Source organism: Triticum aestivum, chromosome 7A (genome assembly GCF_018294505.1).
Source record: "Triticum aestivum cultivar Chinese Spring chromosome 7A, IWGSC CS RefSeq v2.1, whole genome shotgun sequence".
NCBI lineage: Eukaryota > Viridiplantae > Streptophyta > Magnoliopsida > Poales > Poaceae > Triticum > Triticum aestivum.
This window is the reverse complement of record NC_057812.1, coordinates 192165852-192179380: the sequence shown is the minus strand read 5'-3', so window position 1 is coordinate 192179380 and position 13529 is coordinate 192165852. Positions and strand designations below refer to the sequence as shown.

The 13529-nt window shown below is 44.5% G+C and overlaps 1 long non-coding RNA gene across 1 annotated transcript; it reads left to right on the top strand.

The window, feature by feature from the left end:
* Nucleotides 1-339: 339 nt before the first annotated feature.
* Nucleotides 340-2201, top strand: LOC123146944 (uncharacterized). The gene is made up of 3 exons (XR_006472992.1): nucleotides 340-618; nucleotides 805-880; nucleotides 1660-2201. It is a non-coding gene; the product is annotated as an uncharacterized lncRNA (long non-coding RNA).
* Nucleotides 2202-13529: the final 11328 nt, after the last annotated feature.

Sequence of the window (13529 nt, the reverse complement as noted above, 5' to 3'; positions counted from 1 at the left end):
TGGGATATCACAATATCTCTTATTTAATTAATGCATCTATTAAGGACAGTATAACCGAGCCTAAAGCGTGCTCTCTCAGCGATTTGCATTTCTGGCCGTCCGATTTCATGATATGGACATTTTTGGCCGTCTGATCTTCCATGTACAGCCATCTCTCCCGAAACTGGCCCAGCTGTCCTATGGGTTACTTCTCCAGAGGCTGAAACGGAGCTCTGTGGTGAACTGGGCCATTGGACAACCCATTCCAGCCCAGCTGAGCTTCTGTCGTGGCCCGTGTTGCGGCTCGCTAAAGGGTGTCCGTCCTCGATTACCACTCATGCGTCTTTGCATTCCCGATTACCACTCAAAAAAAGAAAAGAAAAACAGTCCCGATGCGAGGCGCACATCCAGCCCCGATGCGAGGCGCTCGACTGGATCGGCCGGAGGTGCGGGAGGCGCTGAATGCTATTCGCCCGCCCGAGGGGTTCAGGTCGCGATTAGCCAACACGGACAATCAATACAGCCGTCGCCTCGTCTAAGCGAAACTGCTCCACGGAGATTTCAAGGAGGCAATCATTCTTCAGTTTCTGTGCAGAATTCATGGCGGGTGATGTGCACATCCTCTGCCTCGTGATACAGGTCCGTGCATATATATGTTGCCTCCCCTAACAACCCTCTCTCAACCTTTCAAATCCGGGGCGGAAAACCTCCTCCAACATGATGCTCGTCTAGGTTTTTCTATATATTTTTCAGTTCATGTATGATTCCTCCACCAAGCAATTGCTTTGTCATGGTATCCTCTCATTCAAAAAATTGTACATACAGGTGATTTGAGCAGATCTTGAACTTGGGTAAAAAAATTAGTTCCTTCGACTCATAATCTCCAATGGCTTCTGAACAGGTAAGTACTCCACATCACTTCCTCTCATGTTTTACCATCCATGTTTTTATGCTGCATGATTGCTTAGATCATATGTCCTGTGTTATTCATACCATTGTGCTAAAAGAATGTCCAAAAATGTAGTCATGTTGTCGTACAGGGAGGAAAATCCTCGACATCTTCTACTTCTTCTATCCATAAACGAGCAAAGGCAATGATTCTGTTGATGATTTATTTCCTAAGTACATGGTGTGACATGCGATGGGAAAACGTCTGACCATATTAAATAGAGAACACAAAAATTAATACAATCAGAGCCATCATTGCAGGATGACACAAAAATTGCCTCTTTGAGGAGTATGCAGATGCCCTTAAAAGTAATTTGGTTGCCAGAAATAAATCTTATGTGTTGTTCATCTATATAATAAAAAACTAAAATGGATTCCTTGTTGTTACCCCTCTGCCTAATCAGCTACATGATTATTTTGATGGAATCTTATGTGTTGTTCATCTATATAATAAAAAACTAAAATGGATTCCTTGTTGTTACCCCTTTGCCTAATCAGCTACATGATTATTTTGATGGCTTAGTGTCAGCTGAAAGTAGATCTTCTTTTCATAAATATTTAGATGGAGATTTGTCTTTCTTTCTTTGAGCTATATCCCTTCGTTGGTCACTGAGAACAAGATCGTTATTTTTATCCGGGGCTACCCAGTTAAAAGTATTTAGAAATCATTTTGTTTTGTTGACTGAATTGGTCATGCGAGTCTAAATTGATGTGTTTGTTTGACTAATGTAGATGCATACATTCCTCAACCATATTAGCTGGTCAGCCGAGCCTTCTTGAGAAATTAGTCAGCCTCTCCCTGATAAGGCAGAATAATCAACTCATAACTGTATCTGGTGTGCTTTCGTTATGGTATGAATGAGCGTTACCAGTTCATTGGTTTTAACAAAGCTAGGGAATCTAACAGTTACTTTGGGTCTGTCGTTACCTTTGTACATCCTCACAGAAAATATCAGTCTGTTCATATTTAGAGGTTATTTAATATAGGTGGTTACTCTTCCAACTGCAACTATGTGGCCTGGAACTATATTCTTGTTGTCGGCACATTCAGGCACCTTGATATTCTCAGTTATTTTTATTCTTGCTGAGCTTTTGTGTTGCAACAACAGAACACTTGCATGCATAATGAAAGATTTTAGTATTTTGAAATTCGTTGTGCAGTGAAGATAGTTACGATATTTTTGGTTCCACACTATTGTTGGGTTTTTTTAACGCCTGTAATTTGATTAAAGGGACATCCTGTATCTCACAAAACAAATGTTGAGTCTATTGGTGTATTATAGAGCACATGGTTTCATTTTTAACAAAATCGGGAGCAGAAGGCTCCTTAATTTTAAAAACATAGGGTGTACAAGCAAAAATTCAATGTGGGTTGATGAGACAGAAACCCATCATTGTATGTTTTCATCTCCGGCCTATGGGTATCCTTCCCAGTAAAAGAGGTTTTGCATTACTCGGTTAGAATTATGATTTTAGTACTTATTTTTCTCTCCACTTGCATTATTGGTTATTTAACAGGTCATGTGAAATCTACTCTTAATTAGACACCAAAACATTATTTAGCATAATTCCTTGAATCACAATATATTGTTGCTATGTTTTGTTCTGTTTCATATTGTCTTGTTTTCCACTTGGGCAATGTTAATTATATGTACAAATTCTATTGTATGTTACTAGCATTTTATATTTCTTGATTATTACCATTTATTATTTGCTTGAGATTGGCCTAACCTAAACTGGGCAGACTTCTCATGCATCCATGTTTTTATTGAGATTTCCATCAATATTATTCTACCATCTGATGAAAATGGTGATATTGCGAACAATTATCAAAACATTCATGTTTCGTGTCCATTTTATGCATTTTCCTATCATTCGGTCGCTAAAATAGACGGGCGCAGCAACGCGCGCCATCGATGATCTAGTATACTTGGTAAAGGGTGGAAGGCTCGGCCTTATGCCTGGTGTTTTGTTCCACTCTTGCCGCCCTAGTTTCCATCATACCAGTGTTATGTTCCTTGATTTTGCGTTCCTTACGCGGTTGGGTGTTATGGGAATCCCTTGACAGTTCGCCTTGAATAAAACTCCTCCAGCAAGGCCCAACCTTGGTTTTACATTTGCCTAACAACCTATTACCTTTCCCTTGGGTCGGCCAACCCGAGGGTCATCTTTATTTTAACCCCCCCGGCCAGTGCTTCTCTAAGTGTTGGTCCAAACCGGGCAGCCTGTGAGGCCACCTCGGGGCAACTTGAGGGCTAGTTTTACTCGTAGCTTGACCTATATGGTGTGCCCTGAGAACAAGATATGTGCAGCTCCTATCGGGATTGTCGGCACATCGGGCGGCTTTGCTGGTCTTGTTTTACCATTGTCGAAATGTCTTGCAACCGGAATTCCGAGACTGATCGGGTTTTTCCGGGAGAAGGAATATCCTTCGTTGACCGTGAGAGCTTGTGATGGGCTAAGTTGGGACACCCCTGCAGGGTATAAACTTTCGAGAGCCGTGCCCACGGTTATGTGGCAGATGGGAATTTGTTAATATCTGGTTGTAGAGAACTTGACACTTAACTTAATTAAAATGCATCAACCGTGTGTGTAGCCGTGATGGTCTCTTTTCGGTGGAGTCCGGGAAGTGAACACGGTCTTGTGTTATGCTTGTACGTAAGTAGTTTCAGGATCACTTCTTGATCACTTCTAGCTTCACGACCATTGTGTTGCTTCTCTTCTCGCTCTTATTTGCATATGTTAGCCACCATATATGCTTAGTGCTTTGCTGCAGCTCCACCTCATTACCTTACCCTACCCATAAGCTTAAATAGTCTTGATCTCGCGGGTGTGAGATTGCCGAGTCCTCGTGACTCACGGATACTTCCAAACAGTTGCAGGTGCCGATGATACCAGTGTAGATGACGCAACCGAGCTCAAGTGGGAGCTCGATGAAGATCTTGATCATTGTTTTGTGTCTTTTCCGGTTGATCAGTAGTTGGAGGCATTTGGGGTGTCTTCTTTTATTTTGGTTCCGTAGTCGGACCTTGATTGTACTCTCGATGATGTATGTTGAAATTGTTATTTGTGTGAAGTGGCGATTGTAGGCCAACTTTTTATCCCTTTCTTATTCAGTACATGGGATTGTGCGAAGATTACCCCACATGCGACTAAAGCACCATGCGGTTATGCCTCTAAGTCGTGCCTCGACACGTGGGAGATATAGCCGCATCGTGGATCCAAAGGCAAGATCTTTGTTGTTGAGAATGGATCCTTTCTAGAGAAGGAGTTTCTCTTGAAAGAAGTGAGTGGGAGGAAAGTAGAACTTGATGAGGTAATTGTACCTTTTCCCGAATTAGATAGTAGCTCATCATAGAAATCAGTTCCAGTGATGCCTACACCAATTAGTGAGGAAGTTAATGATGATGATCATGAAACTTCAGATCAAGTTACTACCGAACCTCATAGGTCAACCAGAGTACGTTCCGCACCAGAGTGGTACGGTAATCCTGTTCTGGGAGTCATGTTACTAGACCGTGATGAACCTACAAACTATGAGGAAGCGATGATGAGCCCAGATTTCGCGAAATGGCTTGAGGCCATGAAATCTGAGATGGGATCCATGTATGAGAACAAAGTGTGGACTTTGGTTGACTTGCCCGATGATCGGAGAGCCATAGAGAATAAATGGATCTTCAAGAGGAAGATGGATGCTGATGGTAGTGTTACTATCTACAAAGCTTGACTTGTCGCAAAAGGTTTTCGATAAGTTCAAAGTGTTGACTATGATGATATTTTCTCACTCATAGCGATGTTTAAGTCTGTCCGAATCATGTTAGCAATTGCCACATTTTATGATTATGAAATTTGGCAAATGGATGTCAAAATTGCATTCCTTAATGGATTTCTTAAAGAAGAGTTGTATATGATGCAACCATAAGGTTTTGTCGATCCTAAAGGTGCTAACAAAGTGTGCAAGCTCCAGCGATCCATTTATGGACCGGTGCAAGCCTCTCAGAGTTGGAATATATGCTTTGATAGTGTGATCAAAGCATATGGTTTTATACAGACTTTTTGGAGAAGCCTGTATTTACAAGAAAGTGAGTGGGAGCACTACAACTTTTTCTTATAAGTATATGTGAATGACATATTGTTGATCGGAAATGATGTAGAATTTTCTGGAAAGCATAATGGAGTGTTTGAAATAAGTTTTTCGAAGAAACACCTCGGTGAAGCTGCTTACATATTGAGCATCAAGATCTATAGAGATAGATCAAGATGCTTGATAAGCTTTTTCAATGAGAACATACCTTGACAAGATTTTGAAGTAGTTCAAAATAGAACAGTCAAAGAAGGAGTTCTTGCCTATGTTGCAAGGTGAAGTTGAGTAAGACTCAAAACCCGACAACGGCAGAAAATCAAAAGAGAATGAAAGTCATTCCCTATGCCTCAGTCATAGGTTCTATAAAGTATGCTATGCCGTGTACCAGACCTATTGTGTACCTCACCATGAGTTTGGCAAGAGGGTCCAAAAGTGATCCTGGAGTGGATCACTGGACAACGGTCAAAATTATCCTTAGTTACCTAAGAGGACTAAGGAAATGTTTCTCAGTTATGGAGTTGATAAAGAGTTCGTCGTAAAAGAGTTACGTAGATGCAAGCTTTAATGCTAATCGAGATGACTCGGCATCTCAATCTGGATACATATTGAAAGTGGGAGCAATTAGCTAGAGTAGCTCAATGCAGAGCATTGTAGACATAATTTTTTTGCCAAATACATACGGATCTGAATGTGGCAGACCCGTTGACTAAGCTTCTCTCACAAACAAAACATGATCACACCTTAGTACTCTTTGGGTGTTAATCACATGGCGATGTGAACTAGATTATTGACTCTAGTAAACCCTTTGGGTGTTGGTCACATGGCAATGTGAACTATTCATGTTAAATCACATGACGATGTGAACTAGAGTATTGACTCTAGTGCAAGTGGGAGACTGAAGGAAATATGCCCTAGAGGCAATAATAAAGTTGTTATTTGTATTTCCTTATATAATGATAAATGTTTATTATTCATGCTAGAATTGTATTAACCAGAGACTTGATACATGTGTGAGTACACAGACAAAACAAAGTGTCCCTAGTATGCCTCTACTTGACTAGCTCGTTAATCAAAGATGGTTAAGTTTCCTAACCATAGACAAGTGTTGTCATTTGATGAAAGGGATCACGTCATTAGGAGAATGATGTGATGGACAAGAACCATCCGTTAGCTTAGCATAATGATCATTAAGTTTTATTTCTATTGCTTTCTTCATGACTTATACATATTCCTCTGACTATGAGATTATGCAACTCCCGGATACCGGAGGAACACCTTGTGTCCTATCAAACGTCACAACGTAACTGGGTGATTATAAAGATGCTCTACAGGTGTCTCCGAAGGTGTTTGTTTGGTTGGCATAGATCAAGATTAGGATTTGTCACTCCGAGTATCGGAGAGGTATCTCTGGGCCCTCTTGGTAATGTACATCACTATAAGCCTTGCAAGCAATGTGACTAAAGAGTTAGTTACGGGATGATGCATTATGGAACGAGTAAAGAGACTTGCCGGTAACAAGATTGAACTAGGTATGATGATACCGATGATCGAATCTCAGGAAAATAACATACCGATGACAAAGGGAATAATGTATGTTGTTACTGCGGTTTGACCGATAAAGATCTCCGTAGAATATGTAGGGACCAATATGAGCATCTAGGTTTCGTTATTGGTTATTGACCGGAGATGTGTCTCGGTCATGTCTACATAGCTCGAACCCGTAGGGTCCGCACGCTTAACGTCCGATGACGATTTGTATTATGAGTTGTGTGTTTTGGTGACCGAAGTTTGCTCGGAGTCCCGGATGAGATCACAGAAATTACGAGGGGTCTCGAAATGGTCGAGAGGTAAAGATTGATATATTGGAAGGTATTATTCGTTAACCGGAAGGGTTCCAGAGTGTATCAGGTACATACCGGAGTACCGGTGGGGTTACCGGAACCCCTCGGGGAAAGATTTGGGCCATAGGAGGGACGCTAACCAGCCCACAAGGGGCTGGTGCGCCCTCCACAAGGGATGAGGCCGAATTGGACTAGGGAAGGGGCACCACCCCCTTTCCTTCTCCTACTCCCTCTCCTTTCCCCCTTTCCCCCTCCATGAGAAGGAACAGAAGGGGGGCCGAATCCTACTAGGACTAGGGGTCCTACTAGGACTCCCCCTTATGGCGTGCCCACTAGGGCCGGCCTCCTCCCTGTCCCTCCTTTATATACGTGGGCAGGGCACCCGTTGGAGACGCAACAATTGTTCCAAGCTGTGTGCGGCGTCTCTCTCAAAAGTTTGCTCCTCCGGTCATAGCGTCGTAGTGCTTAGGCGAAGCCCTGCACGGATCACATCACCATCACCACACCGTTGTGCTGACGGAACTCTCCCTCGACCCTCTGCTGGATCAAGAGTTCGAGGGACGTCATCGTGCTGAATGTGTGCTGAACATGGAGGTGCCATACGTTCGGTACTTGTATCGGTTGGATCGTGAAGACGTTCGACTACATCAACCGCGTTAACCTAACGCTTCCACTTTCGGTCTATGAGGGTACGTGGACACACTCTCCCTGTCTCGTTGCTATGCATATCCTAGAGAGATCTTGCATGATCGTAGGAATTTTTTTGAAATTGCATGCTACGTTCCCCAACAAAATCAATATCAAACGGAGTCCAAACACCGCGAAACTTTTTGTGGATTTTTTATGGACCAGAAGACATCCAATGGGCCAGAGAAGCACCTGGGGGGGTGCCCCGAGGGGGCACAACCCACCAGGGTGTGCCTGGGGGCCCAGGCGGGCCCAGGGGAGTTGTGCCCACCTCGGTGGCCTCCTGCACCCCTTCTCCGCCCTATAAATTGCCAAATATTCCAAAACCATCGGGGGTAACCCTAGATCAGAAGTTTTGCCGCCGCAAGCCTCTGTATCCATGAAAAAACAATCTAGACCCCGTTCTGGCACTCCGCCGGAGGGGGAAATCATCACCGGTGGCCATCTTCATCATCCCGACGGCCACCATGATGAGGAGGGAGTACTCCACCCTCGGGGCCGAGGGTTTGTACTAGTAGCTATGTGTTTAATCTATCTCCCTCCTGTTCTTGAGATGTCACGATCTTGATGTATCGCGGGCTTTGTTAATATAGTTGGATCATATGGTGTTTTCCCTTCTCTATCTTGTTGTGATGAATTGAGTTTTCTCTTTGAGATTTCATTCTTATCGGATTGAATACTATTGTGGATTTGAGAGAACCTGATGTATGTCTTGCTATGAATACCTGTGGTGACAATGGGGTATCATATTGATTCACTTGATATGTATTTTGGCACTCAACTCGTGTATTACCGAGGTGACATTGGGGTAATCTATACATAAGGGTTGATGCATGTTCTCATCTTTTGTTTCTCTGGTAGAAATCTTGGGGCACTCTTTGAGGTTCTTTGTGTTGGATTGAGTATTATGAATCTGAATTTGCTTTGGTGTTATTTTAGTACGAACTCCTGATAGATCGATCGGAAATAATAACTTAGTGTTATTTTAGTACAAACTCTTGATAGATCGATCGGAAAGAATAACTTGGTGTTATTTTAGTACGAACTCTCGGATAGATCGATCGGAAAGAATAGCTACAAACAATTTCTTCTTATGTTCTCCTCTAGATAAGAACTTTGGAGTGATTCTTCATCGCACTTTCAGGGATGGTTATATGATCCAATTATATTAGCATTGTTGAGAGATTGCACTAGCGAAAGTACGGACCCTTGGCCTCATTTTCAAGCATTGCAATACCATTTGTGCTCACATTTGCTACTTGTTACCTTGCTGTTTTTTATTGTTACTATTACAAAAATCAATATCTACTATCATTACTACACTTGTATCACCATCTCTTCGCCGAACTAGTGCACCTATACAAATTACCATTGTATTTGGTGTGTTGGGGGACACAAGAGAGTTTTTACTATTTGGTTGCAGGGTTGTTTGAGAGAGACCATCTTCATCATACGCCTCCCACAGATTGATAAACCTTAGGTCATCCACTTGAGGGAAAATTGCTACTGTCCTACAAAACTCTGTGCTTGGAGGCCCAACACGTGTCTACAAGAATAAAATTGCGTACTTGACATCACTTGGCTCCGGGTCATTCCCTTACTTGGCCTCACCGTCATCCACCGCCTTGGTGCTATCGGCACTGTGTGGTTAATGAACAACATCCATCGGAAGAGGACTTGGTGTGGAGAGGCTGACTGCTAGGTCCACGGCCACACGCAAGGAAGTGCCTCCTTTTTTGTGAGTAGGAAGTGCCTCCTTATTACGCACAAAATAATGATTCCTCCACCTGACAGCGAGGACCCACCGGAAGGGCCTCTATATTTCACAAAAAAGACATTCCCCCCGCTGACAACTCGGACCCATCAACTATATCTTTGCACGCAAGGAAGTGCCTCCTTATTACGCACAAAAAAATGAATACCCCCACTGCTAGGTGGGACCCACCATATTTGGAGGCTAACTTGTGGGCCTACTAAGTTGACGCGGATGCAGGGCTTTGTCAACTTAGTCAATATAAACGATTCTAGCTGCGGTGACCGTACTATGTCCATCCAACGGCTGTCGTGCTTCTTCAACCTCTGGTCTTCTTGCTCCAGCCTCCCAAACCATCATGGGCTGTGCCGCCTGTTCCTACCTCTCGTGGCCGGCTGTGCTTCCGCGCAGGCCTCATCGCCCCTCCTACTCCAACCGCTGGCCAGGTCATCCCTCTACTCACCCACAACTCCTATTATTTTGCGGCGACGGCAGCCTCACACCGCAGCCGAACCAGTCAACCCTCGTACTCCTCTCCGCATGGGCATCCACTGCCGCGTCTTCCCCGGTTCCGCGTCGTCCCCTTCCTAGTCCTCGCCGCCGTCCACCGCTTTGGTGCTCTCGGCACGGCGTGGTCAACGTGGTCAAGGAACGACTTCCATCGGAAGAGGACTGTACATGGAGAGGCTGATAGCTGGGTCCATGGCCGCAGCAAGGAAGTGCCTCCTTATTACGCGTAAATAATTATTCCTCCACCTGACAGCGGGGACCAACCAGAAGGGACTATATTCTGCGAAAAAAATGTTTCCCCCTGACAGCTAGGGCGCACCAGCTGCATATTCGCACACAAGGAAGTGCGTCCATATTATGGGAAAAAATGATTCTCCCCCCCCCCCCGAGGGAGTCCTGGACTAAGGGGTCCTCAGGCGTCCGGCCTGTTAGCCATGGGCCGGACTGATGGGTTGTGAAGATACAAAGAGCGAAGACTACACCCAGTGTCCGGATGGGACTCTCCTTGGCGTGGAAGGAAAGCTTGGCGACTAAATATGTAGATTCCTTTCTTTGTAACCGACCTTGTGTAACCCTAGATCCTCCCGGTGTCTATATAAACCGGAGGACTTAGTCTGGGAGACATTATCATAGCCATACAAGCTAGACCTCTAGGGTTTAGCCATTACGATCTCGTGGTAGATCAACTCTTGTAATACTCATATTCATCAAGATCAATCAAGCAGGACGTAGGGTATTACCTCCATAGAGATGGCCCGAACCTGGGTAAAACATTGTGTCCCCTGTCTCCTGTTACCATCGACCATAGACGCACAGTTCGGGACCCCCTACTCGAGATCTGCCAGTTTTGACACCGACATTGGTGCTTTCATTGAGAGTTCCACTGTGCCATCATCAAGAGGTTCGATGGCTCCTTCAACCATCTACAATGATGCTACCCAAGGGGGAGTCTTCCTCCCTGGACAGATCTTCATGTTCGGCGGCTTCGCTTTGCGGGCCAACTCGCTTGGCCATCTGGAGCAGATCGAAAACTACGCCCCTGGCCATCAGGTCAGATTTGGGAGCTTGAACTACATTGCGGACATCCATGGAGACTTGATCTTCGCCGGATTCGAGACCGCGGCTACCACTCCTGGTCACCCCGAGGGACATGACCTAAATCTGTCATTGGACCGCATCCAGGAGACAGCTCCCATAACCGCTCTGGCCTTAGATCTAGAGCAGACTACGCCATCCAAGGATGGGAGGATCGACCCCACCACGGAGGCCACAGATTCCACGACATTGGAGCCATACATAGAATTGATCTCACATGATACCTGTGCCACCGGAACTCCGGACTCGTTTCCGGCCGTAAGTTCCGAACCATGTGTGCCCGTGAACGCCGAACTTGATCGTTTATCGATCTTCGAATTCAGCACCGCAGACATCTTCCAGCACTCACCTTTGGGCGACATGCTAAACTCATTAAAGAACATGTCCTTGACGGAGGACTCATAGCCGAACTATATCTGGTTCGAACTAGGGGCTGACGATGGAGAATTTTTCTCCCCACCCGCCACCCACTTCATAGCCACTATCGAGGATTTAACTGACACACTTGATTACGATTCCGAGGACATCGACGGTATGGACAACGATACTGGAGAAGAAGAGGCCCAGAACCCGCCGTTCACCGGACGCTGGACGACCACTTCCTTGTATGATGTATACATGGTGGATGCACAAAAGGAGAACAACACCGATGACAAGGAAGATCCAGCTGAGGATAAACCTTCCGAAATACAATCCAAGCACCGGCGTCAGTGGTGCCGCTCTAAGTCACGCCGCAGTAAAGACATCAACACCGGCACAGGAGAAGATAACACTCCAGAAGGTGTCGAAGACAAGGAAGACCCCTGATACGTCCATTTTGCATCATGCTTTTATATCAATATTTATTGCATTATGGGCTGTTATTACACATTATGTCACAATACTTGTGCCTATTCTCTCTTATTTTACAAGGATTACATAAAGAGGGAGAATGCCGGCAGCTGGAATTCTGGGCTCGAAAAGGAGAAAATATTAGAGACCTATTATGCACAGCTCCAAAAGTCCTGAAACTTCACGGAACACGTTTTCAGAATATATAAAAAATACACAGCAGAAGAGATTCACCAGGAGGGCACACATTACCCATGAGGGTGGGGGCGCGCCCTACCCCCCTAGGCGCCCCCTACCTCGTGGGCCCCCTGGTGGCCCTTCGGTGGCCATTTTCTGCTATATAGAGTCTTTCGATGGGAAAAAATCATAAGCCATCTTCTTGGACGAAACTCTGCCGCCACGAGGCGGAACCTTGGCGGATCCAATCTAGGGCTCTGGCGGAGCTGTTTTGCCGGGGAAACTTCCCTCCCGGAAGGGGAAATCGTCGCCATCGTCAGCACCAATGCTCCTGTCATCGGGAGAGCGCAATCTCCATCAACATCTTCATCAGAACCATCTCCTCTCAAAACCCTAATTCATCTCTTGTATCCAATTCTTGTCTCCAAGTCCGGGATTGGTGCTAGTAAGTTGCTAGTAGTGTTAATTACTCCTTGTAGTTGATGCTAGTTGGTTTAATTGGTGGAAGATCATATGTTCAGATCCTATATGCATATTAATACCCCTCTGATTATGAACATGTTTGTGCTTTGTGAGTAGTTACGTTTGTTCACGAGGACATGGGAGAAGTCTTGCTATTAGTAGTCATGTGAATGTGGTATTCGTTCGATATTTTGATGAGATGTATGTTGTCTCCCCTCTAGTGGTGTTATGTGAACGTCGACTACATGACACTTCACCATTATTTGGGCCTAGAGGAAGGCATTGGGAAGTAGTAAGTAGATGATGGGTTGCTAGAGTGACAAAAGCTTAAACCCTAGTTTATGCGTTGCTTCGTAAGGGGCTGATTTGGATCCACATGTTTCATGCTATGGTTAGGTTTACCTTGATACTTTTATTGTAGTTGCAGATGCTTGCAATAGAGGTTAATCATAAGTGGGATGTTTGTCCAAGTAAGGGCAGCATCCAAGCACCGGTCCACCCACATACCAAATTATCAAAGTACCGAACACGAATAATATGAACATGATGAAAACTAGCTTGACGATATTCCCATGTGTCCTCGGGAGCGCTTTCCTCTATATAAGAGTTTGTCCAGGCTTGTCCTTTGCTACAAAAAGGATTGGGCCACCTTGCTGCACTTTATTTACTTTTGTTACTTGTTGCTCGTTACAAATTATCCTATCACAAAACTATCCGTTACCACTTATTTCAGTACTTGTAGAAAATACCTTGTTGGAAACCACTTATCATTTCCTTCTGCTCCTCGTTGGGTTCGACACTCTTACTTATTGAAAGGACTATGATAGATCCCCTATACTTGTGGGTCATCAAGACTCTTTTCTGGCGCCGTTGCGAGGGAGTGAAGCGCCTTTGGTAGGTGGAATTTGGTAAGGAAAAATTTATATAGTGTGCTGAAATTTATTGTCACTTGTTACTGTGGAAAGTAATCCTTTGAGGGGCTTGTTGGGGTATCTTCACCCCGACCAGTAGTGCAAAGAGTTGCTCCTCAACCTACTCAACCTACTGAAAATGAATATGAAAATGAAAATGTCTGCTTTGAAATTCCTTCGGGTATGATAGAAAAACTGCTAGCTAATCCTTTTTTATGAGATGGAACAAAACATCCTGAGGAGCATCTGAT